Source organism: Perca fluviatilis, chromosome 3 (genome assembly GCF_010015445.1).
Source record: "Perca fluviatilis chromosome 3, GENO_Pfluv_1.0, whole genome shotgun sequence".
In the NCBI taxonomy this organism is placed as follows: domain Eukaryota; kingdom Metazoa; phylum Chordata; class Actinopteri; order Perciformes; family Percidae; genus Perca; species Perca fluviatilis.
The window spans coordinates 44,866,769-44,875,827 of NC_053114.1; the positions used below are offsets into that span (position 1 = coordinate 44,866,769).

Sequence of the window (9,059 nt, forward strand, 5' to 3'; positions counted from 1 at the left end):
AGCTCAAGTGGTAGAGCGCTTAGCATGCCAGAGGGAAGCAGGATCGATACCTGCATTCTCCAGAGGAAGTTGGATTCTTCTGTGTTTCTGACTGTTCAACTTTTTTTGACATACTATACTATGAATTTTTTGACTTTTTTTCGACATACTGTACTATGAATTTTCATTGACTTTTTTCAACATACTATATTATGAATTATTTCCGAATTTGTTCTCGACATACTGTACTTTGACTTTTTTTCAACTTTTTTTCGGCATACTTTGATATGCTATACTATGACTTTTATTGACTTTTTTCGACATACTATGCTATGACTTTTTTCAACTTTTTTTCACCTTTTTTTTCGACATACTATGCTATGATCTTTTATGACTTTTTCTCAACACACTCAATTAAGAAAATGAGACCACAAACATTTCTCCTTCAGAAACTGATACTACTGTCCCTTTACAGGGAATTAGCTTAAGTGGTAGAGCTCGCTTAGCATGCGAGAGGAAGCAGGATCGATGCCTGCATTCTCCAGAGGAAGTTGGATTCTTCTGTGTTTTTGACTTGTGACACTAACTAAACTAAATCCTGGAACTGTGTGTGCTGGTTTCTGGTTGCTTTACAAACCAATGTTGGTTGGGACCTTTTTAGATATACTATACTATGACTTTTTTTCGACTTTTTTCGATATTTTTCAACATACTATACTATGAATTTTTATTGACATTTTTCGGCATACTATGCTATGAATTTTTTCAACTTTTTACAACTGTTTTCGACATACTATGCTATGAATTTTTTTCAACTTTTTACAACTGTTTTCGACATACTATACTATGACTTTTTATGACTTTTTTTCGCATACTATACTATGACTTTTTTCAACCTTTTTTCGTACAAATACTGTGACTTTTTATGACTTTTTTGACATACTATACTATGAATTTTGTTGACTTTTTTTCGACATACTGTAGTATGAATTTTTATTGACTTTTTTCGACATACTATATTATGAATTATTTCTGAATTTGTTCGACATACTGTACTTTGACTTTTTTCAACTTTTTTTCGACATACTTTGACATACTATACTATTACTTTTTATTGACAGTTTTTTTGACATACTATGACTTTGGCCTTTTTCAACTTTTTTCAACTTTTTTCGACATACTATACTATGACTTTTTATGACTTTTTTTGATATTTTTCAACATCCTATACTATGAATTTTATTGGCTTTTTTCTCAACATCCTATACTATGAATTTTATCAACTTTTTTTGACATACTATACTATGAATTATTTCCGAATTTGTTCGACATACTGTACTTTGACTTTTTTCAACTTTTTTCAGCATACTTTGATATGCTATACTATGACTTTTTTTGCCTTTTTTTCGACATACTGTACTATGAATTTTTATTGACTTTTTTCGACATACTATATTATGAATTATTTCCGAATTTGTTCGACATACTGTACTTTGACTTTTTTCAACTTTTTTTGGCATACTTTGATATGCTATACTATGACTTTTTTGCCTTTTTTCGCCATACTGTACTATGAATTTTTATTGACTTTTTTCGACATACTTCGACATACTATACTATGACTTTTTTCAACTTTTTTCGACATACTATACTATGACTTTTTTCAACTTTTGTTGACATACTTTACTATGACTTTATTTGACTTTTTTTCGACATACTATACCATGAATTTTTATTGACTTTTTTTAACATACTATGCTATGACTTTTTATGAATTTTTCTCAACACACTCTATTAAGAAAACGAGACCACAAACATTTCTCCTTGAGAAACTGATACTACTGTCTCTTTACAGGGGAATTAGCTCAAGTGGTAGAGCGCTCACTTAGCATGCGAGAGGAAGCAGGATCGATACCTGCATTCTCCAGAGGAAGTTGGATTCTTCTGTGTTTCTGACTGTTCAACTTTTTTTGACATACTATACTATGAATTTTTTTGACTTTTTTTCGACATACTGTACTATGAATTTTTATTGACTTTTTTCAACATACTATATTATGAATTATTTCCGAATTTGTTCGACATACTGTACTTTGACTTTTTTCAACTTTTTTCGGCATACTTTGATATGCTATACTATGACTTTTTATTGACTTTTTTTCGACATACTATGCTATGACTTTTTTCAACTTTTTTCAACTGTTTTCGACATACTATGCTATGACTTTTTTCAACTTTTTTCGACATACTATACTATGACTTTTTTCAACTTTTTTCGACATACTATACTATGACTTTTTTCAACTTTTTTCAACTTTTTTCAACTTTTTTCAACTTTTTTCAACTTTTTTCAACTTTTTTCAACTTTTTTCGACATACTATACTATGACTTTTTTCGACTTTTTTCGATATTTTTCAACATATTATACTATGAATTTTTATTGACATTTTTCGACATACTATGCTATGACTTTTTTCAACTTTTTTCGACTATTTTCGACATACTATACTATGAATTTTTTCAACTTTTTTCGACATACTATGCTATGACTTTTTTCAACTTTTTTTAACATACTATGCTATGATTTTTTACGACTTTTTCTCAACATAGTCTATTAAGAAAATGAGACCACAAACATTTCTCCTTGAGAAACTGATACTACTGTCCCATTACAGGGGAATTAGCTCAAGTGGTAGAGCGCTCGCTTAGCATGTGAGAGGAAGCAGGATCAATACCTGCATTCTCCAGAGGAAGTTGCTTTCTTCTGTGTTTCTGCCTTGTGACACTAACTAAACTAAATCCTGGAACTGTGTGCTGGTTTCTGGTTCCTTTACAACCTAATGTTGGCTGGGATTTACTTCAAGAAGACATTGTTGTTCACAGCTCTTCAAAACAACACTGTCAGTACTATGAGTATTGTTCTACTTCTTTCGACATACTATACTATGCATTTTTATTGACATTTTTTCGACATACTATGCTATGACTTTTTTCAACTTTTTTCAACTTTTTTCGACATACTATGACTTTTTATGAATTTTTATGAATTTTATGAATTTTTCTCAATACACTCTATTAAGAAAACGAGAAAACAAACATTTCTCCTTGAGAATCTGATACTACTGTTCCTTTACAGGGGAATTAGCTCAAGTGGTAGAGCGCTCGCTTAGCATGCGAGAGGAAGCAGGATCGATGCCTGCATTCTCCAGAGGAACTTGGATTCTTCTGTGTTTCTGACTTTTTCGACATACTATACTATGAATTTTTTTGACTTTTTTTCGACATACTGTACTATGAATTTTTATTGACTTTTTTCGACATACTATATTATGAATTATTTCCGAATTTGTTCGACATACTGTACTTTGACTGTACTTTGTACGCATTGACCTATTTAAATGAGCTGATCCATGGTTAAACCTCATTGGCTCTTACCAGTGAATCGCCGTGTGCACTTTGTCCACAGCAATCTCCACCAATCGCTCCCAAAACGTCCCAGTTAGAGAGGAAATGTGCTAAACATATTCTCTTTAAATCTTTTCAATAATTCCTCGAAAGAACCAAGCAGACCTGACTTGTTGCATGATCCACATCTTCTTCTAAACTTCACATTTTGTAGCTCGCTAGCTCAAAGTTTGTTGTAGTTTCCAGAAGAGAAGCACCTTGTGTGTGTTTGTGTGTTTTAGAGCGCCATCTGGTGGACATACTATGCAACGCCAACACTCATAACATGGTTGAAGGGGGTTTCGTCCGTTTTTATTTTATCTTTTAAATATTAATTTATTATGAATATATAAATGTTATAATGATGAATGAATATTTAAAAAAAAATAATAATAAGAAAAACATATACACACACAGTATATCGGCCATTATAAATGCTGATACTGATAGTTCGGAAAATGCCTAATATCGGCCAGTAATATCAGCCTGCCGATATATTGGTCTGGCTCCAATCCTGGATATGGAGCTCGGTTGATCCAGACTAAGAGAAACCAAACCAGACAAAATTATCTTTTTCAGTTTATTATAACAACATCAGGATTTAACATCATGTATAAAAGAGTGCATCTTAAAAAAAATCATATCATTACAATGATCAACACATACAGATGTTGCTCATAACCATCAAGAATATAAATAGAGAAGAATCTTTGTCTGAGTTTACTGCAAAGAGACGTTCAACGTCGGTAATCCGAACGTTTAAAAAGGCTTCAGGAAGAGTCGTTGTAGGATAAACGGGCCTGGTGTATATATATATATATATATATATATATATATATATATATATATATATATATATATATATATATATATATATATATATATATATATATATATAAAATCACCAGGAATACATGATAAGACAGTTATACTTCAGTGTAAAACATGGTGTATTTTATATGTAATTAAACAGACCTTTTGATACTTGAATACTGCACTTAAACAGAGACAGGTTGAAATGGCTTCTGTTTCCGAACATCAAACACAGGAAGAAAGGTCTGATGGGAAATGAGAGGAGGAGGAACAGAGTGATGCTGATATGTACAGCCAAGTGTCTAAATAGATCTTTGTTATTTAGAGTTGAGATGCTGAAATATCTGACACCCGATATGAGAAATGGCTTTTCAAATCATCACAGAGCTCGGCATTAAAGAGCCCCGAAACACTAGTCTGGCTATCAGCAGACCGAGTTATTAGTCTGGGGGAGTCTGCTCTGGATTTTATACTGCACAGGAGGCGGGATCAATGGGTGTAGTTCAAATGACTCTGGACGCTATTGGATAGTCCTTCAACCAATGGATATCGCGCCAGGTGGATAAGCCAGTTTGTGATTGGTCCCCGCGAAATTGTAACGGAAGCAGCATAGATAAACGTACAGGTTTCCAGCCTGATCTGCAGGGATCGGGCTGTGGTTAGGGCCAGGTACCGAAACACAGCAAGAGCACCTTAAAAAATGAGCGTAACTTTGGGTTGAGATTAGAGCTGTGTAATGGCAAGAATCTGGCGATACGATACGTATCACGATACACGGGTCACGATTCAATATAGTGCAATATATTTCGATACTGTGCGTAAGGAGATATGTTGGGATTTTTGTAAAGTATAATTTTAGAAAAACTAAATATTTAAAAAAAGACATGATGTTCATAAAAGTCAAAGAAGTTTACTTTAGGTAAACAATTCAGTACACAGAAAATCAAACTGGCAGTTTGGGATTGTGGTTCCCAGGTTGTTAGTGAGCTAATGTTGATATGCTAAAGTAGGCCAAAGGTCAGCCAGTAGCTACGTTGTTAGCTTCTAGCAAAAAGTCAGGGACTGTTAGGCCCTGTTAGGCCCTGTTAGGCACTGCATGGCCCTGTTAGGCACTGCTAGGCCCTGTTAGGCACTGCTAGGGGAGGACACTAGTGGTGTGTCTCAGCGTAGCCATCTAGCGGTAGGGGGTTTAAACACAACCTAAATGTGAACCACTGTCTTACATTAATATTTTTTAATGTAAAAAAAATGATTGATTGTTTCTTACACCCCTAGTTGAGATCTCCACTTTTGAGAAAAATTAAAATTTTTGTCATCATCGTTGTCATTTTCTGCATTCTGGAGAATTTTTCTGCAACAATTTGTGCCTTTTCTGCATCAAGTTATGGTGACAATGTCTTGAAATTATAACAGGTTTTTCGGGGCTGGTTGCACTAGCCACTGTTAATTATCCCACTCCCCCCTATAAATTACGGCTATGCCAAGAGCACCTTAAAAAATCAGTGTTGACAAAAGATAGACGGTCAAACACTGCATGTCTTAACCCTTTTTTTCAAATGCTCTATAAAACTGTAGCCTAGAAATCTAGATGCACCCTAGCGGCAGCAAATGTAATTTGCAGCCAGGGTCAGCCTAGTAACTCTTCGTTGGCTTGCGAGCTGGAAAAACCAAACTCTAGTCAGACCAATCACATCGTGTATAGAGTGGGTGGGCGGGGCTTATGGCTGCTGCTGCTGCTGCTGGTGAACAGAGGTCTTCTGGAAGACTTGGAGTTCAGCTTTTCTTTGAGTAAAGAACAAAGAACGGCACTGAAGTCATTCTTAAAAAGGGAAGATGTGTTCAGAGTTTAAAAATTGAATCTACCAGCTAGCGTTGCTCTGATTGGTTGGAGCGCTATCCTATTGCGTGCAGAGAGAATTTGAAAGACAACCGTTTATTTGAGCCCTGACCAATGGGGAGTTCCCAGACCCAACATCTGGATGTGGGGCTGGCTCGTCAGGCTAATAAAACTGAATAAAAACACCCAAAATTCAGTGAAAGTGATCAATCATTTTACCCGTGAAGAACGTTGTACATCGTACATCCATGCATCCAGTTTATTTTGGGCCAATTTGGTTGAAAGAAACCCATATTTCTGATATAACAAAACTTAAAAAAAACAGGTACAATTTGACCCAGAGGACAACCGAAGGGTTAACATTCACGTTAAAAATCTGTTTCTCTGTCAGCGGAGGGGCTGCGAGCTGCGCTGCCGCTAACGTTTGCTCAGCTCGTTTCTCTGACAACTTCAGATCCAGACATCCTAGTAATAAAATCCTTCATCCAGTTCTAATATAGATTTACAAAACCGCCAAGATCTAGAAAGCGAATCGTGAAAATGTGGCTTAAAACCACCGACGACGCCGAGGTGGAACCTTTACTGAAAGGTCTGTAAGCTACCTAACCGATAAGGTCTCAGTTTGTGTCCGTCCAGACTACAAAGCAACCCAGCAGTTTTCAAACCAAAAACGGGGGCAGAAATGTTTCCAATGGCGCTTTTCCATTAACATGGTTAACCTGCTCGACTCTACTCGCCATTTTTGGTTTTCCATTACGGAAAAAAGTCCCTGGTACCTGCTGAGAGGTACTTTATTTAGTATCACCTCCGTCGAGGTTCCCAGTGAGCCGAGGCGATACCAAAAGGTGACGAGAAAACCTGCAGACTCCTGATTGGTCGGAGAGAATTTGCATTGCTATAGTGACAGACGCATTTTGAAATGGTTTAGCCAGCGGTGTTTTTTTTTTGCTGCCTCCAGCTTCTTTTTAAACAAGAGTAGCTGCAGCCTACGCAAGTGGCCTGATGTGTATAGATGTGCGCTGGTGTGTGCGTTGAGCCGGCATGTGTGTGTGTGTGTGTGTGGGAAGTGTGTGGTGAAGCGAGGGAGAAGTGAGAGAGTACCGACTCTAGAGTCCTAGTGAGAGGAACCAAAGTGTCTCCCCTGTTCTTTCTGACCACGGTGGGAGATCTGGAGCAGGAGAAGTTAACTCTCTCTTTGATTTCATGTTGGCGATGGAGAAGGAGAACCAGGAAATGCAACGCTACCAAGCGGCATCGCTATGACGGCCAGCCACGCTCGCCTCAGGCATGAGGCGGTACTAAATCTGCAATGGAAAATGGAGGACGGGGCACCGCGGCCAAGTCAAGTCAAGTCGAGCCGAGTAGAGTAGGTACCATGTAATGGAAAAACGCCACAAATGGCTCCGATTTAGGGGCTCGGAAACGCCGCAGTAGTGTGGAAACGAGGCATAAATGTAGTAAAAGATATTCGTTTTTTTAAACCAAAATGGAGCAGCGTACACTCTAAGAAATAAATCTGTAATTTAACAGATATAGAAATAACTTCTGGCAGCCCATTACCCGGACTTTGCCCCGTAAATAAAAAGGTCCCATGTCATTTCTCCGACGCTCCATTGTTCCCAAACTCTCAATAACCCCAAAAAATTCCCTTCGGTCTTACAGCCCACTAGTCCGACGTCCCTTTGTTATTCGAAAGAAATAAACCCTCTGCTCCGACATCCCATTGTTCTGACCATGTAGGCTTTTGTGGATCACCTCCCATAGTCTTGGGACAGACTTCTAAATAACTTCTAATCACCTCTATCTCTTCCTAAAACCACTCAGCTGTTAAGAGGCGTTCCCTTTTCAGTAAACCAACCAGAAGTGGCCACGAAATTCACGATCCAATCACAGCATGACATCCTGCTTTAAATGGCTTCTCTCCTTATCCAATCAGCTGTCTTTTCAGGCTAACGTGCAAACCCTCCTCCTCCCCTTCCACCTCTGGTCATCGTCAACCAACGCAACCTGAGTCCCTTTCCGGGAAGACAGCTCCTTAGTTCGGTCTCCCGGTTGCTTCTCCACCATCACCGGTGTCCAGTCTCCATCGGAGGACTATGTCTTGGCTTCTCTAGCCCTTTAAAATATTTTTTAACGATGGAGTCTAATCCCCAAAGACTCAACAACATATGTTGCGTTCACTTGAAATACGCCTCGCCAGTTTCGTGCTGCATTTATTTTATTGTAAAATATCCTTTTACCCATGCAGTGGTTGTTTTTGTCGTTTAACAGGAATTTACTGGTGAAATAAGGAAGAGGCTCAATATTTATATAACTTTATATAATTTATTTATTTTTCTAACTATTTGACTGAAATGGTTATCAGAAATAATTTATTTAAAAAAAGACTAAAATGTTTTGACTAAAATGGCGAGACTTTTAGTCGACTAAAACTTGATACCTTGAGTTCTCTTTTGACTAAAACTAGACTAAAATGACGAGACTTTTAGTCGACTCAGTACATTTGATATTATGCATATGTACACTTCCATTCCGACTGCAGGCGAGATAGCGTGTGTATTCCCCCCAATGCCGGTTTGTTTACATTCGATACATACCTAGGAACCTTATGCACGCACTGGTTTCTCGTAGGACCGGTCGGAGTGGGAACTACATCCAGTTCACGGAAGCGAAATTAACCCTAACCCATAACCCTAACCCTAAAAAGACTACTGTCAATGTTAGGGAGTAGGAGAGTGTTTTCTTTCTTGCTGTTGTCAAGATTCATTTATTTGTCAATTACTTGAAAATGTGTTTTATTAATTCTACCATTTTGTAAAGAATTTTACCATAAATGCCTGTTGTCGCTAATTTGCATCATACCTAAAATTATATCTATTCCATATGCTATAGACAAATTAACAATCTCAACTTAATTTAGCATCAGCTTGGAGACAGGAACACACATGATAAAGTTCTTATATAATTGTGAATAAATTCAGGCGT

The 9,059-nt window shown here is 37.1% G+C and overlaps 2 non-coding genes across 2 annotated transcripts; both read left to right on the forward strand.

Moving 5' to 3' along the window:
- Positions 1-2,654: 2,654 nt before the first annotated feature.
- On the forward strand, positions 2,655-2,727 carry trnaa-agc. The gene has a single exon. It is a non-coding gene; the product is annotated as a tRNA-Ala (tRNA).
- A 388-nt stretch (positions 2,728-3,115) lies between these two features.
- On the forward strand, positions 3,116-3,188 carry trnaa-agc. Its single transcript has one exon. It is a non-coding gene; the product is annotated as a tRNA-Ala (tRNA).
- The last annotated feature ends 5,871 nt before the right edge of the window (positions 3,189-9,059 follow it).